This window comes from Camarhynchus parvulus, chromosome 8 (assembly GCF_901933205.1).
Source record: "Camarhynchus parvulus chromosome 8, STF_HiC, whole genome shotgun sequence".
Classification (NCBI taxonomy): domain Eukaryota; kingdom Metazoa; phylum Chordata; class Aves; order Passeriformes; family Thraupidae; genus Camarhynchus; species Camarhynchus parvulus.
The window spans coordinates 25,010,175-25,037,581 of record NC_044578.1 but is presented as its reverse complement, the minus strand read 5'-3'; positions in this window follow the sequence as shown (position 1 = coordinate 25,037,581).

Below are 27,407 nucleotides of genomic sequence, written 5' to 3'. Positions count from 1 at the left end.
ATAAGTTTATAGGGGTTTGAGCAGGAAACTGTTGTGTAGGTATCTTAATTTTATGGCAATGGCATTAAGGAAGAAATTAAAAGTGAGAATCTAGCATTTAACCAGGTGTTTTAAAGGGGTAAGTGGTCCATTTTCCTTTCTAATTTAACCATGTGTTGCAGCAGAGCCATAATTTGAAAATTTGTAGTAAGACTGGTCCTAACCTTGAATTATGTGTAGTCTTGAGAATAACTGTTAGTACAAATTAAAAAGAAGCATATAAATTGCAAAAAAAAAAAAAAACAAATATGGATGGAATTATATTTTTTTGTGTTTAAAATATTAATTTACCCTATGTGATGAGTATCTACATAAATACATAAAGTCACAGACTGTTTTGGGTTGGAAGAACGCTTGAAACTTATCTTGTCCCACCCCCTGCCATGGGCAGGGACATCTTCCACTGTCCCAGGTTGCTCCAAGCCCATCCAATTGGAATATGGAGATATAAAATAAAATAAAATACACAGATCTATTGGTCACCTGAGCATTCAGACACCAATTCAATGAGATCCTGGAGGATGTGTTTTTCTCCATTTCCTTCATATTACAACAAAAGTTATTCACCTGCAAAATTCCTCCTAGAATGAAGACGTTGATGCTCCATGAAATCCATTTGCTCTTCCACAGGAGGCTGTTTATAATTATTTTCTTTATAATCAGCTAATCATATCCCAAATCTGTTACCTCACAAAGAATCTCTGAGCCCATTAGAAAAGATAATTCAGGAACAGACAGGAATAATCAATAGGAAGTTCAAGTATTCCTTCTTTTGTTTGCCAGACAGTATTATCATGGAAATTATTCTGAAAACACTAGCCAGGCTGAGGAGATCTCTGTTCTAATCACAGTAATTTGTCATATCAATAAAAGGCTCCTGAGTGGTGTTAGAGGGTGCCAAGTCCAGCAATTCCAGGGAGCTACAATCCCACTGGGAGTCCCAGTTCAGCTGAACCCCTACTCCCAGTAGGCTCCCCCACAGATTTATCCACAGGATAGATGTGGGCATGACCAGACACACAAGTCCCTTCAGGCAGAAAGTGGTGCATTCTCCAGGCCCAGTCACCACCCAGCTTTGAGCCACCTACCCCTGATCCAGCAGCACTTTTTCACCCAAACACCCCACAAAAACTTGTCCAGGACTCTCTGTTCTTGATGGATCTCCAGCACTGGTTGTCCATGGTCCCACTCCAGCTGCTGGCTCTCAGCCCTTGCTGGCTGATTCAGCTTGAGGGTTTCCAGCTCAGTCCCCACAGCCACCCAGAGGGCAGAGACAGGGATGAGTGAGGATAGAGGTTAGGATATAGGGCTTAGTAAGAGAAGCATATTGTCCTGCAACCTCCTCACCCTCAGATCATCCCTTGGAACCCCTAATCCCTCTCTTTACCCACCTTCGGTCCTGCCAAACCACCTTGATCCCTCCCTTTCCCCACCTCTGGGTCATTTTGTGAGAATCCCAGACTGGTTTGTATTGGATGGGGTCTCACAGCCCATCCAACCCCACTCCCACCATGGACAGCGACACCTTTCACTGTCCCAGGTGTCTCCAAGCCCCATCCAACCTGGCCTTGGACACTGCCAGGGATCCAGGAGCATCCACATATCCCATATAAAGTCCCATCCACCTCCAAAACCTCAAAGTGAGTGCTGCACACTGCCCAAACATTCTTCCCTTGCACCTCAAACATCCCATGGGAAGCCCTAGGACTGTCACAGACATCTTTTATGAAAAATCTTTTCCTTGGGATTTTTTTCTCCTGAGAAGCTGAGAAGCCTCAGGTACAAAATGTAAACAATGATTATCTGCTGCTGTGGAATGCAACAGGTGGATCTGTGATTGGTCTCATGTGGTTGTTTCTAATTAATGGCCAATCACAGTCAGCTGCCTCGGACTCTGTCTGAGACACAAGCCTTTGTTATTCATTCCTTCTTTTTCTATTCTTAGCTAGCCTTCTGATGAAATCCTTTCTTCTATTACTTTTAGTATAGGTTTAATATAATATATATCATAAAATAATAAATCAAGCCTTCTGAAACATGGAGTCAGATCCTCGTCTCTTCCCTCATCCTGGGACCCCTGTGAACACCATCACACCAGGACCTGGAGCTGACACCTCACTTCAGATCTCCTATCTCTTCTAGGAGAGATGCTCCCTGGATGAGCTAATTCAGCCCTTTTCTGGGAACTGATTAGTTGGGGATAGATGGTTTTTACTGGGCCCCAGCATTCCACTACTTGTCCTTGTTCCTCTGATACTCCTGGTCTCCAATCCCATCCCAAGTGCCCCTCAACCTAACACAGGCTGGTCCTTCTCTTTAATCCTGAGAGCTTTTTAAGGCAATCTCTGCCATGGGCACTCAGCAAAGAGCAGTTGTCACCTTCTAACAGAGCCTGGCTTCCCTTAGCCCTGGGCAGAGGCACAGTCCTGGGCAGCAGAGAGCTCCAAATCTGAGAATCAAATGGTGTTTTCTCATCAACATGGAAGATGACACACTGGGAACAGAGTTAAATTGGCTTTATACATTATGGGACCAATCCCTGTCGTTTATAAAGAAATACAGAATCTTTTACATGGACAGAAATTAAGGGAGAATATTTCAATGTCTCAAATGTGGACAAAAGTTACAGTATTTTGTTACAGCGGTGAAAAATGTGACAACCCTCCTCACAAAAATAACTTTCCGAAAATAAATGTACAACACAATTTTCTTTAATAGTCAGATTTCTAACACACTAATTGTTTTTTGTTGTGGATAATAGAAATAGTTAACCTAGACAAGAACATTTATAAAACTCCAAAGAGCTATTTTGGTCTCAAGTTAGAACTCTATTAGCCTTCCTCGAAAAATTAGTGCAGGAGATTATTTTTTAAATGAATCTCTAATTAGACTTCATTAATGGCAATGTTATCTCTTGCAAAATCCTTTCTTTCATTAAGGAGCTGTTTCCTACTTTTCATATGAAATATTCAAACCAATTATTTTAAGGTGAACACAACTTTAAAATATACAGCCTGAAGATGGATGTTATTTTCAAAGGCAGAGGAAGAACTGGGGTTGTACTTCAATTAACAAATGAGCTGGCTGATTGTTCAGGCTTTAGCAATAGTCTCCTTATCTCATTTAATATCCAGGTGTCCCTCGATTCTGTGGCTTTAATAAAAGAGAGATTATGGGTGGTGGGAAGTTTGACAGAGTCTCCCTCTTTGAAACCTCCTGTAACCAACTGCAAGAACAAAACTTAGCAGTATTTCTTATTTATTTCTTTATTTAGAAAAAGAGATGAGTGAGAGGGATGAGAAGAAATAGAGGTATTGATGTTCTTTTTCTCCTAGTAATAATTCTAATGGAGATTAGAGCAAATATAATAGATACTTGCCTTAAAAAAGCACATTTCTTCAACTTGTTTTTCAGTCTGCAAAATGCAACAAGATTTTGTATAATCTATCAAAATGATCTGAGCAAAATGCTGTTATTATGTGAAGGAATAAAGGTAGGGAGACAAAGGATTCTCTGAATACACAGTGGCCATGAATGCAAAACCACAGAATCTGCTTTATTTTAGCTAACTCTGAATATCCTTGCTTGAACAGGAGTCTGTTCCTTTCCTTTGACATGAAAGAAAGTGCTGGTCAACTGCTAATTCTGGCACACATTATTCTTTACAGAAAATGCTATAGATAAAGGAGTAATAATCTATTCCGAGTGTGACTTCAGCCAGTCCTAGGTTTTCACATGTTATTTTTGGGTTGTCCTGTTGAATTTGTTTCCTGATTCTCCTAATTCTATCTTTTTCTGTTTCCTGATTTTCCTAATTCTATCTTTTCATAAGTAAATTTAATTATTCTTTCCATTCATGTTTCTAAGACCTCTGTTTTATGTTGTTTTATCCAAAACTGAACCTAAGTCAGCTGGTGCTCAGTAGCAAAAGATTAAGGGAAAAAATTATTATTACAAGATAAAAATCCAGGGTCAACTAGGGTTCCAAACAGGACTAGGTTGTTCATCTATCATAAAAGATTCTTCTTTCTCTCAAAGAACTAATTTTGGTAGTCAGAATTCTTTTGTTCTCTCCAATCTCAATTGATGGCAAGCCTTGGAAAATGGTGATGGAAATATGAAAACAAAGGAGGAAGGGAGACTAAAACACTTGGAAAAGGATTAGTTTTAACCAGACCCCAACCTACAAATAAGTTATCCTTCAATACTCCGCAGGCCTCAGGAATCCTTTTCAGAACAGCAGTTTTCCTTTATTTCTCCCATGACCAGTTTATAATTCCAGTTTTCCTCAAAGTTTTTGTCAAAGAATTGGTTCAATTTATTTGTAGGTAATTCTGGTGCCCCTCAGTTTGGGAAAAAGAGCCTATTTTTCAGTGAAATGCTTAGTTCTGACCTTTATTTATCTCCAAGGGCTAGTATTTCTAGAACCTTCACAGGTGAAGATTTTTGAGCTAGAATTGCATGGTATTACATAGAAATGGCATCCAGGTGTGTTAAATTCTAGAACATCTTTTGTGAGATAATATTTACTACTTGGTAAAAATCTACTCTAGAATTGGCACCTTCCTCATTGGTTGAAACAGCACGGAATAGGGAAGGGATTTTATTAAAATTAGAATTATCACCTGGTAATAATTGTTGGTTTTGGGTGACACAGACACGAAGCATTTAATTCTCTATTGCAGGATTAATTGAGATGAGTTAAAAAAATTATTTTGCTATGATTTGTTTACAAACTGGAAGAAATAAACTGAGAGGAGGGTGTGGAAGAAAAATTCTCTCTGGAAAGCAAATATTGTCCTATTGGCATCAGACAGAGATTTGGACACCAGCTTTCTTGAACAGATTTTAAAGAAGGGCCAGGAAACAACATTTCACATTTTTGGCAGAACCAGAGGAATAAACTGGACATATCAGCCCCAAATTGAGTCTGGGTTTTGCTCTGCTGCTGTCTGACCAAGAATTCATAATTTTTTTCAGTTGCTGTAAATTGGTTGTTAAAGTGGACACACTGGATCAAAATCAAAGGTTTTTTTTTCCTCTTGGATCTTGTGTTCCACATGACCAAACTGCTACCTGAGGAAGCTCCAGGATAAATGTGAGCCCCAAGGGATTCCTGAGCCAAAAGAAGGCTCTGTAAAGTTCCATGGAAAGGGAGTGTCTGCTCCTTTAAGGACATCAGGCCAAAGACCTTTTTCAGTGTAAAAAGAGACAATAAGAAGAGGAGAATCCATCAAAAAATCAGGGACAGACTCAGTTATGTAACCATTCCCACACTGTGCATACTCCTTATTTCAAAATTCTGCCACCTGCAGACTTGCCTGTCAGCTACATGTTTGGAATTTGTCTGGGATTTTTACTAAGGAAGGAAACCACACACAAGGAATCCCTTGATACAAAACATTTTGATTTCTTCTGTTGTAATTCTCCATCCTACAAATACATGGCACAGATGATAGGGAGGCAGAACAAGCTTGGTCATTGGCACTAACTCAGGAGGATGGGAGGCTGCTTATCCCAGTGAGTTTATCTGATCAGAGACAAGAACAGAGGGATAAACCTGACAGAATAAGCTTGGAGACAAGCCCCAGATTTCATGAGGGGGGTTGAGGTGTCACATTCAGTGTCTCCTGGGGGGATTTGTTCGTGTCTGTGGGGTCAAACTGTCCCCCTTAGCCTGTCCCCACACAATTCCTCCTCCTTTTCAGTTTCTTTATGCGTGTGCTGAAAACCACAGGTGCCAGTAGCCATCACCCTGAACTGCAAGCCCTGACCTGCTGTTTGATTCTCCTTGTGATGGGTTTTATCTTCTTATCCATCTCCTTGATGACTGACACTGCCAGGGATTCCAACCCCTTTAATGAAACCTTGGAAGTCCAGGGAAGCTGTTTCACTTCAGTGTCCTTCACCCAGAGCTTTTTGTTTTATTCATTAAACTCAGCCAACCATTTCAATTCCACAAACTCATTGAAATCCCTCTTTTTCTGTGACAAGTCAGAAAACTATGAAAAAGTTTGGCTGTTGTTACAAGAAAATAATCACAGGACCATAAAATTCATGCCTTTCTGTTTATTCTGGGTGAAAATCCAGAGCTGCCTGGTTTTGATAAAACTTAGTTGAGAGAGTTCAGTTATTTTTCTCCCTTCATTTTTTCTGAACTAGAAGTGACCTTATTTAAAAAAAACCCTCAATATTATAATACCACCTAATAGGATCTCCTTATCTCTTTAGGGATAGGTGTCCAAGTTAAGAAATTTCTCTCATATGACTGAGCTTCTCTAAGATACTTTTGTACTTTGGGGGGGCTTTGTGGTGACACCAGGGGTGGCTGCTCTGGAGGAAGCCAAAATCATACAGTGACAAAAAAAAAATTTGGTTCATTCAGTGTGGCAGGTTCTTACACCTGGACAGGCAACACTCATTGGGGTCAGAATCCCAGAATTACTGAGGTTGGGAAAGCCCTCCCAGCCCATGGAGTCCAAGCTGTGCCCAATCCCCACCGTGTGCCCAACCCAGACTGTCACATCCAGGCCCTCCTGGGACACCTCCAGGGATGGAGACTCCAAACCTCCCTGAAAATCCCCTTCCAAGGCCTGACCACCCTTTCCATGCGGAAATTACTCCTGGTGTCCAACCTGAGCCTCCCCTGGGAGAGCCTGAGGCCGTTCCCTCTCCTCCTGTCCCTGTTCCCTGGGAAAAATTAGTCCAAATGAAAGATTTTTAAATTATTTCTCCCCAGTAAAAGACCTTTTCTTTTTGCCCGAAGTAACTGAACAAAGGAAGCAGATATTGGCTTCTTTCATTATTATCTCTGCCAGGTTAATTTCCATGGGGCAGGCTAATTATGGGAGCTTAAATCCTCATTGCTATTGACCTTTCCTTTTGTGTCAGGCCTGTTTATGGCTTCTTATATTTGAGATATTTGAGAATATACTGAAAACCTGCAAACTTAGAGATATTTAGGGAAAATCAAATAAGATTTGAAGTGGTTTATCTTTTTTTCCATCACATGTGACATGTGAAGATTAAAAGGAGACAACAAAATCTTTCTGTGAGGGAACATGAATGAGTAGAATTAGTGTTGGTTCACATGTGTTGTAAACTGCACCCTGTATTTGTTTAGGTTGGTTTAATGTGTTAAAATTTGTGTTTTGTGATTTTGAATGAGAGTGAACTGTATGAAATGAAATAAAATAGCTGTAAAGGCTGGGAGAGAATGGCTACCTGGAAAAGAAGTAACCTCTGAAAATATTCCTTAAATTTTCAGAGTTTCAGATCCTAATCATCAAAAATGGATAATACAATTTTCGTTCTCCTGCATTGATAACCTTCTTTAAAAAAAGAAAAGAAGATCCTAGTTTTGTTTCTTCTCCAGAATAACAAAGAAACACAGGGCAAGATTATAAATGTTGCCATTCTTTAATGCTGGGGTAGAGTTTTCTGAAATGATAAGGCATAAAAATGTTAGCACACTGTAAAATATCAAAGGGACTCATTCTTTTCTGCCCAGGTTTATTATGCTAATAAACAGAAACAATTTCAAAGAATAATTTTATGTAGGTAAACCAATCATAATAACCACCCTTTTATTCATAGCATGCAACTCTCAAGAAAGTTAATGTCAGGAATTCTCACACCTCTGAGTAAGCAATACTGTAAGTCTTGTGATAAATCTTCATTACAAAGCCCAGCTATTGTTCCAGTATTCTTCTGTGATTTAGAGAAATTCCATAGTTTTTGAAAGAGAAAGCAAATAAATAAATAAATTACAAGGAAACCTTGAGCCAACCAACCAAAAAATCCCCAACCCAGTTCGGTTATTTTTGGTGATTTGCTGCAGTGCTTTTAAAGTTCATCACAGCCTGAGCCATCCCAAGGTTAATTAGAAGGGGATTTAACTCTAATATGTCTCACAGATTCAGTTTTGTGACCATTTCCACACTGTGTATACTCCTTATTTCAAAATTTTCCTGCCTGCAGACTCACATGTCAGGCCCATGTTTGGGATTTGTCTGGGATTTTTACCAAGGAAAGAAACCACAGACAAGCAGTCCCTTGATAGAGAACATTTTGATTTCTTCTATTGTAATTCTTCATCCTACAAATACATGTTGAGCCAGCAAGTTAATTCATTAATATTTAACTAACTCTTATTTAGGGCAGCTATAAATAAGGATAAATTGGAGTTGCTGGTAAATAACTACAACAGGCAGATTCCTAAATACATGGAAATACTGGCTGTCCTACTCAGGCTTCAGTTCTGCTGCTCACCTTCCTCAAGGAAAAATGTGGGGAATGGGAAGCTCTCCTGGAAAAGTAGCTGCTTTCTAACACAAAAACTGAAAATTTGTTTGTTCAAGCAATAAATGACTGCAGAGTTAAGATGGCTCCAAGTGAACCTGACTGCTCACAAACTGGTATCTTGGATAAAACCTGAAGTTACAGTTGTAGGGGAAAATATGTTTTGTATGTGTGAATTTCTTGCCAGAACAATAATAAATGCACTTAAATAATTTTTAAGGTAATTTTTTAAACAGGAAAATTTCAGTGAAGAGGGAAGGAAAGGTAAAAGAATAAATGGGAGGGAATTTATTCAAGTTGGTGTAGGTGAATGTCTTCATCACAGGGAGATTTTAGGGATCATCCCATTAGAGAAAGGAAATGTCAAATTAATCAGTAATTGAATTTGGAAAAGAATATGTGAAATGCTCATTTTTCATTTTAAGAGTACTTGAAACTGTGTAAAATATGAATATAAAGGGTTACATTTTATCCCTTAGAATGAAAAGGGAAAAACCCCACACCTCCTTGTGCATTAAAAGAGAATATAAGTTGCAGAAATTCAAAGTACACTTGTTAACATGAAGCTGTCCCTGTTTTCCCTCAGATATTCTTGATCCCTGGCAGATGCCTCATACAATTCAATGTCAGCACTAAGCCAGTGCAGAATAAAAGGCTCAAGCAAAGTAGGACAGGTAAAAACTGAGCCCTGGTGTCATTTCCAGGCCCAGAATTGCTGTCATCCTCTCAGCATAGCCCATGGCTGCAGGGGATTTGCTGAAATCATGGTTCTCTGAGCAGCAGAGTTTTTGATACCCTTCTTTCCATGCCATCCCTGTAGTTTGTGTACACGCAGCTCAGCAGAAGGGAGATGTGGGGAGGTTCACCCTCGATTGTGTTGTTCCTGCAGAAAACTGACCCTTGTGATTCCATCTTTGCTCCGTCTGGGACTGCAACTAAGCTCAGAAGGAAGAAGATCTCCAAAGTGAGTCCAGTTCTGCAAGGTCAGCTCTGACCTCACCACAGCTCCCTGCAGTCAGCTTTTCCCATCTGGATTGTCCAAGGCCAGGTTGGACAGGGCTTGGAGCACCCTGGGACAGTGGAAGGTGTCCCTGCCCATGGCAGGGGGTGGCACTGGATGGGCTTCAGGGCCTCTTCAATCCCAAATTATTCTGGTATTTTGTGGCCATGCTGTCCTCTGCACTGTGCCTCCTACTCCTGAAGGATCAGCGTGTTGATGTTTGAACTACTGGAAAAGAGACAAAGTGAAAAATTAATGTCTCTTTTCTGAAAGACAGATACCAGGGAGCTTGGGAGTGAAAGCTCTGGGGTTTAATAGAACCACTGAGTCACAGCATGGTTTGGGTGGGAAAAGACCATAAAACCCATCCAGTGACACCCCTGCCATGGGCAGGAACATCTTCCACTGTCCCAGGTTTCTCCAAGCCCCATCCAATGTGGTCTCGGACACTGCCAGGGATCCAGAGGCAGCCACAGCTTCTCTGGGCACCCTGTGCTCCTGAGGGGCTGAGACAGAAAATTTACAGCAGTGACCACACGGCAGCACAAATAAATGAATCTATTAAAAGAACTGCCACTACCCTCAATGGCAATTTGAGGAGAAAAGCTTCCCAGATGGTGAAGCTCAGCAGTAGAATGTGCTGTCAGTACTTTGATATTAAGAAGCAGTTGCTTTGTGTGATGTCACATGGTAACAACCTGCTTAGCAGAATCCAGAGCTATTAGTGAAGGAAAAAAAAGACAATTTTGATATTTTACTATTTCTGGTATTGCATGCAATATGTGTGGAGTGGGAGATGCAGCCCTGTATCTGCTTTGAATCCTTTCTCATCTCACAGAAAGAAAAAATTATATTTAGCTATTCTTGTTTTTCATAACCACATGAAAAATACAGTTGGTTGTGTGGGATCAAATGGAATTCTGAATTCCCATTATTCGCCTGTGGAACCCAAAAATGTGTATTTTAAACTAGCCCTTGATATTTTTGCACTAAAGTTTGTTAGGGAGTTAGAACTACTGTGTTATCCACTTAAACAAAATGAAGCATCATAAATCAAATTGCAAAAGTTAGGAAAGCAAAATTCATAATTTCCAAGCTTTCATCTCCTATGACTTATGATGGCCCACTTTGTCACAGAGCAACTGTTGCCAAAAAAATCTGCATCTTAATCCACAATTCCAAGAAAGATGACACCCACTTTCTGTAAATGATCAAGGTTATAATGTATATTTCAAATCTTTTTTGCTTCCTTTGGCTGAAATATAACCCAAATAAATTTTAGGGTCTTTTGTACATTTATTTTTTTATTACAAATTACTAACACCACCTAGGAATTGGGTGTTTAAGGATGCTGAATGCAAGCTGCTGATATTTCTTTGTGAAAGAGAAAAAACAGGCAGCATTTAAAACAAGGTAAAGTGTCAACAATTCATACTCACTTTCTTATACTTTGGAGAATTTTCCAGAATTTTTCTGGATTACTCCCAACACAACAGAAGTGTACTGTGTGTATTGTCAGGAATTTTTTTACTTATTTTGCTTCCCTGATCCCTGGGAAAATAAACAGCACATAAAATTTGGGTTGACTCATGTTAAAAACTTCCTTTGGAGTTTTCACCAAAATTAAGGAGAGCTTGTAGCATGCACCATGTTAGAACCCCACAGCACCTACAGAAATCTGCAAATTTATGGGATTTATGGAGTTGTGTCCTTGCCATTCTCTTTAGTCCTCAGGTACAATTTTAATAAACAACAGAGGAAATGTCTGAGCTGCTGGATGCTTGAGTTGACCCAATTCATGAGCCTTTTGAACTTCCCACTTCCCACTGCTGCAGATCCCATGGAAAACCTTTGGAAAATCAGTGCCCTCCTAAAGTGAGGAATAACAGGAAGCTGGGATGCCTGAGGACACTCCAAGGAAAACTTGAGCTCCTTCTGAGGATGGTGTGGTTACACATACATGAAATTAATTACATGTCAGGTGTTGCTGGATTGAGGTCTTGAGATAAAAAGCCATCTGGTGGATTTTCATTACTTATCATAACATCCTTGCTGAAAAAAAGCATAAAAACTCATTATGGAGAACAAGCTGTAATATTAAAATCTAAATTGCAGAAAACACAAGAAATTAAAAAGTGTAATGAATATAGCACATTGTGCAGTTTGAGATTAAATTAAATTCAAATCATTTGTTAAAATGACTAAGTAATAGACCACATTGTTGCATTTAATTTTGGGGATAAAAGTTGCTGTAGAAATCATTGTATTAACCATATAATTAACTATAGATTGGACAAGTGGTGGAAATAATCACAGTTTAATATTCTGCATTGCAGATGTACCCAGTAAAATAACAAAACTATTCTACAATGATGTACAAAAATAGCCTAGTGAGATTGCTTACAATTTTTTACAGTTGCTTTTAAGAACTTTCCATTAGATCCCAAATCATTTATCAAACAACCACCTGTTGCTTGAGAAATCAGGCACAAAAAAACATTTCTTGAAGTCATGGACTAATTTTTAATAATTTCTATACTGTGTGCACAAAACCCCAAATAAACAAAAAATAAAAATTTTTTGGTCAGACTAAAAATAAGTTAATTAATTCTATAAGAAGATCAGTGACAAAGACCTCAGTGATTTTTAGTCTGTGCATCATTTATTAAAGTTGAAGGAGTCATTCATATAAATTATTTGAATTTGGACAGAGGTTAATTGCTAATTCTATAAATCTTGAACGCTCCCACTGTCTTTAGAAGGTGAACCTGCTTATGGTCTCATCAGTGTTTGTGTATAATCATAGTTAATATGGGAGAATACATTTTATCTTGTGAAATGTTACTGGGACTTCAGCCTTACCCATGCTTGGATACTCCCTGTTTTCATTTTCCATTTGCCTGATAATATTCCATTAGATACTATCAACAGCACTATGTTAGTTTTGGAAAACACATGATCTAATTCTACAGGTTTAAGTTAAAAATCCCTGAATGAAGAAAAAGAAAATGTAATCTTGCAGGATATAATTATCAGTGATATTTCAGAGTATTAAAATCCAGCCTCAGAGGTTAATCAGGCAATTGAGAGTTGCAGATTTCTCTTTTTATGATGAGAAAAGCTCTTGTATTTTGTGAAGTAGGGAGGATCAAGAATAAAAGGAAATGGTTCCTGTGAGGAAATTTTGAAGGAGCTGAAAATCATTTCTCAGGTTTTTTGCGCTTTGATGGAAGATTCGGGAAGGAAGGAAAATAAAATGAGTCAACTTAAAATAGTGTACTTTCCTTATTGTTATTTCCACTTATATTTTTTAAGTGAGTAGAATAGCAATAAAACTATGAAATTCTTTTGCTAAGAGCCATAAATACTAACATTTTAGAAAACTTCTTGGCAAATATGGACATCTACATGGAATCCCAGAATGGTTTGGAAGGGTCCTTAACACCCACTCAGTGCCACGGGCAGGGACACCTTCCACTGGCCCAGGTTGCTCCAAGCCCCATCCAACCTGGCCTTAGACACTCCCATGGATCCAGGGGCAGCCACAACTTCTCTAAGCACCCTGTGCCAGTTTATTTTCCAATACACACTAATATTTTGTTTGAAAATTCTCGTACATATTTACATCTGTACTGAAACACAAAAGTGTACAGCACTTTAAGCACAAATTTTACTATAAAAATAAGCAGAGTGCTGTTTGTTATGTTGGAGAATTAAACTAAAATTAGCTTCCGCCTGAGACCACAAGATATCTTGGCTTGAACAATGCTAAAGAAGATCCATTTCTCCAGGAGTGCAATTCCTGGACACGGAGAAATCCATCTTGTGTCATGAGAACAGTCACTGAGCATCCCAAGCCTGATCTGCAAACAGACCAAATGTCATAGTCAGACAATCAGGCTCCCAGGAAATATTGATTTATAGCTGGAAAAGGCACAAGAAATGCAGGGATTAGCAGCATTCCCAGCTCAACTCGTTGCCATTAAAAGTTTGATCCTTATCCTGCTGTGCCAGGAGAAGTTTAGATTGAAGCTTAGGGAAAATTTAATCACAGAAAGAGTTGTCAGTCCTGGGCAGTGGTGGAGTTCCCATCCCTGGAAGGATTTAAAAGATGTCTAGATAGAGTTCCCATCCCTGGAAGGATTTAAAAGATGTCTAGATATGACACCTGGAGGCATGGATTCATGGTGGCTTTGGCAGTGCTGGGGGAATGGTTGATTTTGGAGGGTTTCCCAAACTAAAATAGTCTATGATTCTGATTCTGTGGCTGTGATTCTGTGTCTTTGGGTTGAAGGTACCATCTCTGAGGGAAGATGCTCTTGCAGCTGCCAGACAGCCTTTTGCTCAGAAATTATTACCTGCCTGCCTTGACACTGTCCAAATGATTAATTTGGTACTAATTTGAGTGAGCTATTGATGAAGGTTATTTCAAAATAAACAAAAAACTTTGGTGGTGTGGATCAGATTTATCTCCAACCTATAATCAAATGGTTTCACCAAGAACTATTAATTTTGAAGGCCTGGCCATTAGAAAACCCACATGAGGCTATGTCATATCAATGAACTTGGATCATTAATCCCCTGAATCACAGAACCACTGAAAATGCCCTGCAAGAGCATTGAGTTACTGATCCCCACCTTGTCCCCAGCCCAGAGCACTGAGTGCCACATCCAGCCCTTCCTGGAACACATCCAGGGATGGGGATTCCAACACCTCCCTTCCCTGGTGTTGGGGACAAATTCAGATGCTCAATGTGCCTATTGCAAATAATTTGTGTAAGGCCTGCTTTGGAGATCCTCTCTGATCTTCCAGGCATGTCCTTAGATATTTGGTTATCTCTTGAAATTATAGATGGTTCAAACCTAGGAGCAACACTTGAAAAGTGTTTAGTTTTGTAGCTTCTCCAGGTAGCAGATAATCCTTTACAATAATATCCACAGCTCTCTGCAGGCCACAAAAACCCTCCTGGAGGAGGCTGCAGGGAAAGATAACTTTTCCCTACTGGCTTTAAATCAAGTTTTCAGAACAGCAGCAGCAGAGCTCAAGTTATTGTATCAGGCAGCTCCCATCCATAAGGACCCCAATGTGCTCCATAAAGGAATCACCTCAGCTCCAAGTAGAATATGGAATCTTTTAAAAGGTGGGCTTCAGCACCAAACTCAAAGGGAAGAAAACAAACAAACCTCATTCAAAGGATGTAAGGTGTTCTAAGTGAGTCAAATGTATTTGCTTGGAATGGAATGTGGTTGAAATCTAGGCTTACATCTCTTTCTCTTGGAAAAAAATTATGAGTCATTAGTGATGGGAGTCAAAATAGAACTGCTTCAGTGAGAGAATTTGCCTGCAGTGAAGGAATCTTTCAAAATGATTATTTCTTTCCTTTTCCCTGTTTTTAATTCTGCCAGTGATTTCAGGGAATGAGAAATGGAGTGTTAACAGAAATCCTACAGTGAATTGCATGTGCCATCTACTGCAGAAAAGTAGTTAATACTTAATAAACCACCACAAGGAACGTGGTGAATCTATTAAGTGTGAATAGTTAAAAAGGGCAGTGGGTACCAGTGTGCTTAAGTAGTACCAGAAAGAAAAGGTTGTTGAAATTATACTCCTCTGTAAAAGAGAAGGGAATAGCTATTGAAGAAAATAAACTAAAGTGGGATAAGGAAATAAAAGAGAAAAACCATGCACTAGATGAAAAAATTGCAACAGATTGTTGAGCTGCCGTAGTGGAGGTGTTTGCACGTTCCTGCAGCAGGTGAAAAATAACCCAGGAAGGCACCAGGGAAGAAAACATGAGGAGAAATAAGTGCAAGGTGAAGTTCATGCAGGGATCAGGAGAATTTTTTGCCATGGCGTCAAGAATCTCACATCAAATCCTGAGGCAAAAAGAAGGAAGGCTCAGGATGCAGAATAGAAATGTGCTGAAATTCTCAACAGTTTTGCAGAATAATTAAAAGGATAAAGCTGCTTCTAGACTAAATCCAAGAAAAGCATTGTAGAATAAAAGTGCATAAATTATTGATTCTTTAAGTAATAGATGTGCTGAAAGGACTAGTGCAAGTAATTAATTAATTCAATGGTCAGACTAAGCAGATCATTTTCTCTCTGCCTCTGTTCTTTCCACATTTTTTGCACATTTGGCTGTAGCTAAGTGGCAATGATAAATATTCTACTGAAAACAGTGAAGTCAAGGGAATGGATAGTTGGAGAAGAATTTAGGATTCTTTTTTCTGTGGCTTGAAGTTGATCAGCATGAAAAGCTTTACACTTTTGGAAACAGGGAAAATGTGCTGGGCTTATTTTTTTCAGAAACTATTTTTATGCCTCCTACAAAATATTATTTTGAGGATGCAGATTTTACAAAAGAAAATGTTAACCACTAATAGAGAAAAAAACAACCCCTTTCTGCCCCTAAGAGGACAAGTCAGAGCTCATACAAGTTATTCAAATGGCATAATGTGACTATTGTATTTTTTTCACATTTTTATTACAAATGTAATCCCTTCTTTTATGTGTATTGGCTTTGTCAAAAATGTGGTTTCTGGTGGATCAAATTATTTGCTAATTCATGTTCAATTCAAACAATAAAATGGTAAAGAAAACAAAAATCAGTTTGCTTGTTTTGCTGTTGACATAATGTCCTAACAATTCTACAAACTCACTAAATCTACTAACTCACTAAACCTAAAATGGAAAAGCAGAAAAGGATTTAATCCTTGTTTTGTAAGAATAATCTAGACCATTGTTTTCTCATTGAATTGAATAATCAAATGTTTGGACAGACACCAAGAGGAGTTTTTGGCATCTTTTTAACCAGTTTTTGGTATCTTTTATCTTTTCAGTATCTTTCTAGGCCCCTGATTCATTTTCCATGTTCCTGTGTCTAGCTGGCTTAAGAAGATCCATAAAGTTGTCTCATCCCTCCTGTCTTCACCCTCCATTGGGAACAGAGTCAAGTTGTGCCAGGGGAGGGTCAGATTAGACATTAGGGGAAATTTCCTCACAAAAAGGAAATTGGACCAGGCTGCCCAGGGCAGTGGAGGAATCCCTGGAAGTGTTCAAAATGTGGATCACAAGTGGTCCACATGTAGATGTGGCACAGAGGACAGGGTTTAGTGGTAGCCCTGGCTGGTTGATGGTTAGACTTGGTGATCCAGGAGGGTTTTTCCAGCCTTAGGATTCTGTGATTGCATTCCTTGGCTTTTTACTGAGCACAGGGAGCCCCGGAGTGGGGAGAGCCCTGCTGTGGACAGCCTGGAAGTGCTCAGGCTTTTCCCTGTGCAGGAATCTTGACCTGAGCAGCTTTTCCACGATCAACCCCCCTGCTCTCCAGCACTAGGGTTGGTGTTTATTCATCATCTCCACCCCCAGCTTTCTGAGCTGCACTGGCTCATACCAGCACACGACCCTGTAACCCCTGATAAGCTCCTGGGAGATGACTGCCTCATCCATTTTTTATTTGGGCTTTTTTCCTGATCCTGAAGAAGTGACAAGTCTGGAGATGTCTTCATGCACAATGTACCCCAGGGTGACAGCTCCACTCTCACTTGGACTGCCTGTACAGCCCCATCCTGTGAACTGTGGGATGAAGTAAAAGTGATGCTGGCTGCAGAGGATTGTGTGATTATCCTTCCCTCAGCTTCCTGGTGGGAGCATCCTGATGATTTGTGTGCTGCTGGAACACTCTAAATCTGCTTTCTCTGCTCAAACCAGCACTAAGTGAGAGCAGCTGTCAGGAGAAGCTCCAGCCAGATCTGAACCTTCTGCCCTTTCTCTCTGCACCGTGACCCCGGGAAATGAAAAGTTTTGTCTCTTCTGGACAAGTGTAAGCCTTAGAGTCACTAAATTACTGAATCATGGAATCATTAAGGCTGGAAAAGAACTCTGAGATCACCAAAATTTACCATCAAGTCAGCACCACCACCATAATTCCAATGGAGACGTCTTCCATTTGAATTCACTTAAAAATAATACTGTTTAAAAATAAACAAATCAGTGGGTTTGTTTATCCTATGGATAATTTTAAAATAGCTGCTGTTTTTGAGGTCTCTTTATCTTTAGCACCTTTGAAACCATTTTGAACTGTAATTTTTTTGACTAGGATGAATAAAAATTAAATCTGTCACTGGGAAATTATTTTTGTGGTACATATTTTCCAGCTGAGCATCAATTTGTTGGCCTTAAGTTGTTTACATTAAAAGCAGTGAATTTACAGTGATCTATGTACATGTTCTGATATCAATATAATTCAATTAATGCATTAGTATAATTAATTATCTTAATGCATCAACAGATGCATTAATAACAAGCTTTTCTATTAATATATTTCATAGGATAAACAAACCCACTAGTAAATGTTCTTATATTATTGATCTTAACAACTTAGTAGAGAAAACATATTCAAAATTTTGAAAGAATTTTGAAGAATTTTAAAGGAACCTTGAAATGTTTCTAACAAGTTCCTCTCCACTGCTTAATGCCATTTTTGAGAAGATATGGACATGGCTTTTTTCAGCAAAGTCAACTTGCCACATGTCCCAGTGATAAAATAATTTGTTCTACTTGTCATTGTGACCTGATTTCCTGGGCTAGTAAAAAAGCCCCAAACAACAGAGATTTTAATTCACTGACAATTGCAAAGAAATAATGAGAAATTAGCTGTTTTTTTCTGAGCTATGCCTAATTTTCTTCTCAAACCAGGATGCTACATGTAGTGACTGCCCTTCAAGGAAATCTTGGTGAGTGGATGATGTGAAAGCTTCAATTTTTAGAGGAGATATGAAAATCCTGTTTTTAAGTAGAAGAAACAGAAAGCACTAAATGCTAAATATTCCTCTGTGTAGTGTGAACCTCTCCAAATCATTCCAATTCTTATATCAAATTTCACCTGTGAATTTTACTTAAGCATTTCTACTCTTCAAGCAGTGCAAGTATCCAGATTTTAACCAAACTAATTATGGTTCTTCCTTTCAAAGGCACGGAGAGAGAATATTTTTCTTGCACATTTTCCTCCCTGGAATGTAGATAACAATTACATGTTTCCAAACTGTGTAGCCATTTCAAAGGCAAATCAAGGCACAACAAAGGAGAGCAAAATGATAATTTGAAAACAGAATTTAAATACTGTCAACAAAAGAATAAACCCCACATTAACTCCATTGATATTTGTCAAGAGTTGTTTATGGTTCAGACAGCATTCTGAAAAAAAACCTAAACCAAAACAAAGAAAAACCTTTCCTATTGTTCTTTTTACTTTATTTTAGATCATTCAGGTAGCTGGTAAAAAATATTTATTTTTTACACCTTCTTTCTGAATTGCATTTCAAAATATTTTGAGTTGATAGGAAACATTGGAATCTTGTTCAATAATTTTATTGCATTACCTGTAACATCCTGAAGACAACAGTGAGCTCTTGGTGACGTAACAAATGTGGGAAATAAAGAAACATGGGGGTTTTTCGTTGCTTTTAAGAGCTTCACAACAAGTGCTCAGTAGAAGTCTGAGGCAGCCCATGAATGGTGTGGTTACTTCTGGGTGTCCTTGTGGATTTCAAAACTCAATTGCTGTTACTGAAAAGCAAAACAGAAAATCTCTGAGAAAGGGATTGATAATTGTGCTTGAACTGCAGGTCAGCTTTTCAATAAAAGCTAATTTAATTGTCTATAAATTGTCTATTCCACTTGTTTAAGTGAAGAGGTTTAGAGAGCCCAACACTGAAAGGAACTTTTATACTGTCCACGAGAAGGACAGGGAAATGTTGGAGCAAGTCCAGAGGAGGCCATGAAGGGCTCTGGAGCACCTCCCCTGTGGAGCCAGGCTGGCAGAGCTGGGAATGTTCAGCCTGGAGAGGAGAAGGTTGTGTGGAGACCTCACAGAACTTTCCAGGCTCTGCTGGGGCTCCAGGGAACTGGAGAGGGACAGCTCATCAGGAACTGGAGGGACAGGACACAGGGAATGGCTTCAAACTGCCACAGGGCAGGGTTAGATGGGCTATTGGGAAGGAATTGTTCCCTGTGAGGGTGGGCAGGCCCTGGCACAGGGTGCCCAGAGAAGCTGTGGCTGCCCCTGGATCCCTGGCAGCATCCAAGGCCAGGTTGGACAGGGCTTGGAGCAGCCTGGGCTAGTGGAAGGTGTCCCTGCCCATGGCAGGGGTGCAATGAGATGGGCTTTAAAGTCTCTTCTAACCCAAACTATTCCCTGATTCTCTGATTTGGGGACATGATTTACATGGTGGTGGTGCTGGGTTGATGGTTGGACTTGATGATCTTGAAGGCCTTTTCCACCCTTAGCTATTCTATGATTCCTTGACCTCACACACTCCGAGGTGTTGTGTGACGGGTCTGTGTAAAAACTTTGTAACTTTCTAAGACATCATCCTTCTCCTTCTTGCAGCAATTTTATACCCCTGTGGCAGCACTGGGTTTTCCTGGGTGTTAGCTGAATTTTTTGAAATCCTGGGATAGTAAAGAGATAAACACAAGATGGTGGAAAACCTTGTACTGGAAGGATTTTAGTATGAGTTCAAGACAAGGAGTAGCTATCAAACGAGTGCTCATTTTGTGCTGGGTTTCTTTTGAATTTTCTCTTATTTCTTCTTGTTTCATGGTAATTCATTACCTCCTCATTTTTGAAATGAACTTTTTTTTCCATGCACTCAGCACGGAAAGGAGACAGAAAGAGAAAAAATATTCACAGCAAAAATTCAGCATAGATAAGACTTCTTTCATTTATTAATACTATACACTATCAATGTGATTTGGAGGAGGAAAGACGAGCTGGAAAGAAAAGTTCTTGTTTGTATCAGTCTTCCTCATTCTATATGTAGTCCACAGGACTTAGCAGCCTATCTGTTGCTTTGCAGAATGTGCAGCAAAAATGCATCTCTCAGTATAATGAGATCCTCACTCAAAAAAAAAAAAAAAATTACTGAGCTGCAGATATGAGCTGTGGAGAGTGAATTTTAATTTGAGCTCTTTCTGCTGTTGTGAATCCTCTGCATGAGTTACAAAGTGAAAAATATTTCCTACTGCTGAAGTAACACCTAAAGATGTGATCTCTATCTCCTAGTTGCTGGATTTTTTTCCTCATTACATGTTCCCAAGCTCTGTATCCTATTAAAAAAATGCCACCACTTAGTGCATAATATAAAATCCCAATATTTTGCCTCATTTCCACATTACAGCCAAATTTACTGTTGTCATTTGGCAAAATGCAGCGTGTGTTGATTAGGATTAAGGAACGGGAAAAGCACAAGTCCAAGTGTGGTGCAACTGCTGTGCTATTAACGTGCTATTAAACAAATTAAATCTTTAAATCATGCAGGTTCACTGGAATTCCCTTTGATCAATGTCAGCATTAGGAAGTTGCTTTTCTTATTGCTGCGCATTGGAACACCTTCCTGACATAAATACCCTGAGGATGGGAAATGGGCATTAAATCTGCTCTCAGATCCGGAATTTCAGATGAACCGTGGTTAAAGTAGGCCAGGATTAAATTAACTCCACATTTCCTTTTATTGCTTCACCTGTGCCACTTCCATTCTGTGGAAATCTTTTAATAAATTATTTCCAGTTTATCAAAAGAGAGCTGCTCAAAAGTGCAGGATTCATTTCAGGAGAAACTGTGTGTCAACCTTTCCTGGAAATATCTTTTAGTGGGTAGAGAGCAGAAATGTCTTTCTGGAATAAACCTGATTTTTCGAAGGTAGATAAAACACCTTTTTAACTATGGTTACATTTGCTATTTAGAAAATAAAAACAAAGAAAACCAAGAAACCATGTAATTTTCCTTCATAACCAAAGTATTAAAGCACCTGTGCTCATATGCACTGAAATATTTATCAAACTGTCTGTCACAAGGTGCTCTTTTCTACCTGCAGTGTGCAGTCACTAAAGATAAACTATAACATCCCATTTATTAGTGCCAGGAGTTGATTTTGAAATCTTCTTTTATTTCTGGTTCCTTTCCCACACTGTAAACAATATTATTGTTGCTTTTAAACATACTGAACTATAAAAATATAGAACATTTTTAAATAAATGGATTTTTTTTTAAAAAAGGCCCACAGGCTAAATGCCTCTAATTTTCTGATTGAAATTGATTTCATTTTCTAATGAAAATCTGACATTCTAATTAGAAAATGTGTGTTTTCTATCAGGTGCCACTGCAATATCTGACTTTCTTTTCCTCCTTGACTCAATCTGCATTTTAACATAAAATGAGAGAGTGACAACTGCGCAAGAACTTTGAGTTGCTTCCTGTCCTGATGCCATCCAGACTGACAAGGATGTGCTGCTGGATGACAGCCATAAGGAGGGATTCCAGGGATTTTCTGAAACAGAGCTTTAGTAAGGAAGACAAGGCTGTGTTTAGCTGAAATTTAAAATAAATAAATAAATTAAAATCTCTGGTAACCCCCAAGGTTTTAATCTGTAATCAAATGTATAAAATCTAAAAAAAATATATAACTACTGAGCAGCAAAATCAGCTAAAGTACTAAGCATTGTTTTGTGAGGTCTTTCCATCCTTCCCAGTGAAATCCAGATCAGGAAGAATTCTTTCCTCTCAGAGCACAAATGCCATCTGAGAATGATGGTCCTACAAGGTGGTATTGTAAAGGTCTGCACACAGCAGGGAAAGCTGCATAAAAAGTGTTTTAAGAGGTCTTTTTATGATCTGCCTCTTCTTCCAGGAAAGAGTTGCTATTTATCCCTGTGGCTTGATAAGGAATTCAGTTTGGGAACTGTATATTTGTATTATAGCTGTGCCTTTTTTATCAGCTGACAGGGAAACTTTTAAAACATGAGCACTGAGGTGATTGCTCTTCCAGCTTTTTCTGCTTTGGAGTTTCCAGATTTTCTGTGCCAACTCAACTCCTTTCTGCTTGTTTGAGGGCACTGAGGAACTTTCCATCAGAGCCTGAACTGGAGAACTCTGGTACAATAATAAATCCTGCACTTGCTGGAATTTCCTAACTGGATTAAACCCTTTTTTGCCAGTTTTGCACGTTCAGGCTCAGCATGACTCTGCAAAGGGCTCTGTTGTGGGAAAACCAGGCAGATCAGTGGTTTGAGGTCACAGTGGTGAATTGAGAGCTCCGGACATAACTCAGTGATGTTTCCTTTCAGAAAATAGATATTGCACAGCACAGGAGCCTGAATCCCTTCCTGTGCCGAAGTCAGTTCACCTCCTCATGCTGCAGGGCCCCTCAGGTTCCTGTCAGGAAGAAGCAGTGAGTTTTCTTTCAAGGATCCTTAAAAATACATCACTGAGATAATTCTTTCTGCTTTCCACTGCGGAGTGGGATGATCCTTTCCTTCAGGACTGCTGCCTATCATTGTGATGTGTGCTTTCTGGAGACAGCTTGTTACGGGCATTGAAAACATCCAAAAAAACCCCAGCAGCAGAGCCCATTCCTGAAAAAAAGCAGGAAAAAGCAATCTGTAAAAGCATTCACCAATGCAACAGTAACCACAACAACAAAAACTATTCCATTTCTTACATTGACTTTTTGCTTTTTTGCAATAAACATCTCTTCTTGTCCAAAAATACAGTTTGGAATCACGCTATGCAGAAATCCCTGCCATGAATTAAAACATTTTATTTGTGCCTTTCTATCAGGCTGCAGGAAGTGTTAATGGCACCTTTGCTTTGCAGGGCTGTGATTTCAAGGTTTGGCTCTAGTGCAGCTTGAATGAGGCCCATGATTAACTCTTATTGTTTAATGTATCCACTGTGCTAAAAGCTTTGCTTGCAGAAGTTCAGCAAATATTAGATTTTCTGGAGAGACTGTACAGTAAACATCCGAGCTCTTGCATTAGTGTGTACATCCATCAGATGCTACTCTTCCCAATTAAAAGCACTTCACAGCTTCTTTCATGAAAAAGATACTCTGTGCAGTGCAAGGGAAGGGCCAAGAATAATTGACATTCACCCTGTGGAGAGCACATCAGCTGCTCCAAGGAACAGAAAGCTAAAAAGTCATCACAGGCAGGAGTGTTCCCTCCGGCTTGTGAGGAAAGAAAAGCCCTGGGGGAAGCTGGCACTCAGCTCTGGGAGCAGTGAGTTTCACAGCAGCTGGGTAAAGGGACTCCCATGAATGGCTTGAAACCATGAAACACCAGGCAGGAGCCCTTGCAGAGTTAGCCAGGACAGAATGGGAGTGGTTTGGGTGGATTTGGGTCGATGGGGAGAAAATGAAGGCAAAGTGAGATGCCAGTGATGGTCTGAAAAAAGTATTTGTCCTCCTGAGTGAACTTTGTATCCCATTGTCACAGATATTTCTTTTATGAAAAATGCTCTTTCAGGATTTTTCCTGCTGAAGCTGAGAGTTTCAGCAACAAGACGTAAACAATAGATTATCTGCTGCTGTGGAATGCAACAAGTCTGTCTAGATTGGCCCAACTTGCATGTTTATAATTAATGACCAATCCAGAGCTGAGATCTCTCGGACGCAGTCCAAGAGAGCTAGTTTGTTTTTCTTTTCCTTTACTTTCTATTCTTAGGTAGCTAGCAGCTTCTGGAAACTCTTCTTTCTTTTTCTTTTTAGTATAGTATAGTATATGTATATATAATAACATAATAAATCAAGCCTTCTGTAATGGAGTCAAGGATCTACGTCTCTTCCTTCACCCAAACACCCTTGTGACCACCGTCAACATCCCATACTAACTTCAGGTGCATTGAATTGTTGAGCATTCACCACCAACCCACCTGTTCTTTCTAAATAAATATTCAATAATTATTCATATTAAATATTTTACCTAAACTTACCAGTAAGAGCTCAACAATCTACCTGATCACATTTATCTGAGCGATCTCTCACCACACCATCCTGAGCTGCTCTGGCCAGTGTGTCCCACACTGACTCCAAACCCACAGCCATTGATTTATGGAGAACACCACCTCTGGAAAGCTTTTATTCACTCTTTCTCCCCTAAGCTCAGCAGTTTATGGAGTGAGGTAAGGTGAGCTGCCTACAGCCTCTTGCTTCAGCTTTCACAAGCCCAGCTGTAAATGCACCCCTCAAACATCCTGCTGGCTCCTTGAGCAACACACGGACATTGGAATGGAAACACATAGGAAAAAATGTCATTTATACTTGGAAAAGCTTAAATAAAAGAAGGAGTGGCTGAAGGTGAGTCAGCAATTAGTCCAGTAACACATCTCCAGAAGGCACAATTAACATCCCTCTGTTACCAGTTGGAACATTTCAGTTAGTTTTTTCCTGATTCTCAGATTTGGTTTGAGGAGGCGTGTGATACCAGCCTGTTGTTTAATGCCCTTGAGATGTCCCCTATGCAGAAATCCACACACAGGGACTATCACAGGAACGGTTTGAAGGATGGAAAACAGAATCTGTGCCAGGAGCCTTGCTAAAACTGTTGAGGATTTAAAGTTATAAGCAAACTTGAAAATCTGAAACTCTTAGCTACTTCCAATATTTTGAAGTCACTAAATTGGGTAGTCCTGTTGTTGGCGTATTTATATTTTGAATAAAAACACATTTACTGATTAATCTTAGCACTCCAGACTTATCTGAAGGTGCAGTGGAGGTGGAACAAGATGGTCTCTAATCTCCCTTCCCACCCAAGTCGTTCTGGGATTCTGTGATTGTATCAATAGTCACAGATGGCTCTTTCTTGAAATGTAAAATTGTTTTCCTCACATTTCTAGTTAGGCTGTACTCAGAATGTTTTAATAGTGTAGAATCATTTCAAATCGTGAATACAAAAGGAAAAAAATTAAAAAGAAAAAAACTGAAGGGAATGGAAATATTTTCTAAGAGAGGATACAAGAGACTTGTAAGATAGTCAAAATCTCTTCCTAAAAGCAGTGGAAGGTTATGACATAATCAGAATAATGTTAAATCTCTGAGAAGAAGTCTTGAAATAAAACAGATGAACAAAGATATATAAAAAATCATCTTTTTTTTTTTTTTTTTTTTTTTGTGATTAGCTAATTTTAAACCATTTCAGTGCTCTTTTCAAGAGATACAACATGGGTCACTGCTCGCTGATTTTGGCCTCCATGCCTGTGTTTTCTGTTGCATATGTGAATTCTCAAAATAAATGTTTTGCCTTATCTGCTGTCAGAACTCTATAAGGATGCAGCTGTGTTATCAGTGAAGTTATTAGACACATGAATTGTGTCTCCCTGAATGAGCTGCACACATTATTTTCCTTGGATGTGTGAACAGGATTGCCAGAGCCCTGGAAGTGTTGCAGGGCTGGACAACTTGTCTGTGGGAAGAGGGATCAGAACCTTGTGCTGATAAGAGAGGAGATGCTGGGAGCTGGTTACTGCAAGCCAGGTGAACTCTGTGAAAAACCCTCACTGGTTTTGTTTCTCAGTGATTTTTCTGGTTGTTTGTTTTTCTTATTAAGCCTTGCTGGGTTTCTCTCCCTTCTAAAACTACAACAAATGGGGTTCTCTGCCCTGTTTATACTGCAGAGACACGACACCAGATGGGGCACCCAAGCCCAGAGCTGGGGGAAAGTCTGCTCCAGATGGCAAAGTGAAACATTGCTAAATATGCCTGCAAGGTATTTGAGCACAGCGTGACAGACAGCCAGAACAAACAGAGATGGGGGGAAAGCAGGATAAACAACAGCTGAGGAAAGGCTGCCTTTTCGTGGATGCTCCAGCCTGTGTCTAAGGAGACACATGGAGATGATGCTCAGAGCAGGCACAAGACAAAGAGGTTTTGAGGCTGCTCTGGAAATGGGCACTGCAGCTCAGCTCCAACTGGAACAGTCCCACAGGTTCTTTTTTAAAGAACATGGAAATTTGGTTATGACAGCTTTGGGGATTTTGGTTTTTAGGGAAGGCAACACATTTCTAGAGAGATTGCCCCTGGGTGTTGCTAAAAAACATTCTTTCACTGAATTAGCCATCTAAATCATTTTGGCTCTGGTTGTGCAAGGAGCACAGGTTACGGGGAAGGTCCGGAAAACACCAAGATCTGTCTCAGATGCATCTCCTTGCATTCAGATGGATATTTCAGATGCATCCCCTTGGATTCAGATGGATGTTTCAGATTCATCCCCTTGGATTCAGATGGATCCCCTCTGCCCAGCTCTTGCAAAGCTTGTTAATTTCTGGGAAGAGAAATTAACCCTTGAAAATTTTTAATTCTTTCTTTGAGCTTTTCTGGTTTTCAATGCCTTGATGCTTCAGCAAGGACTCTCTACTGACTTTTTCCCTGGTGTGTTTCCAAGAAGTGATAGAAAATCCCAGGTCTCTCACCTTTTAGAAGAGGATGAACTATGCTGCAGATATTTCAAGCATGGAAAAGACTGTATAAAATGCGAAATTCCTAAGCCCAGATTAGACTTGTTTTATCAAGTCGACTGAAAAAAATCAAGTTTTTTTTTGTGAAACCAAAAAATCCCTGAGGGATGAATTCAAAGATGATTTTTTGTTCTTTTCATGGAGCAATAGTGAAATACAGAATCATAGAAATGTGGAATAGTTTGTGTTTGAAGGGACCTTGAAACTCATCCCATCCCACCCCTTACCCACTAACAGGGACATCTTCCACTGTCTCAGGTTGTTTCAAGACCTGTCCAACCTGGCCTTGGACACTTCCAGGGATCCAGGGGCAGCCACAGCCTCTCTGGGAAACCCATGCCAAAGCCTTTTATGTAGACAGTTTTATTGCCAGTATTTTACTGGTTATGGAGTCTTTTAGAGGTAATACTTTATTTCTATAGAAAAAGAATTTCTCACCACCCTTTGTCTAACTGCTTTTCTCTTCTAAGGCTCTTTCTCCAAACTGAGGTTTATTTTCTTGTCTTCAGGGTAAAGCCCACCACCTTCAGTGAGTGGGTTGGAGGAGGGATTGGGGAAATGTGATGGTGTATCATCAAGTACTGTGTGGTACAGGAGCATATCACAGCTTTAGATATTTTCCTGGTTTTATAAAAGCTTCTCTGAGGGTTTCAGAAAATGCACAAGAGCATTGGTTGCTTTGGGAGATAAATTTTTACATCTGCCAGAGGGAATGAAGGGCACCATCCCCACCCTGAGTACCTAAAGTCGTGGGCATTGAGTTTTTTTGGGAG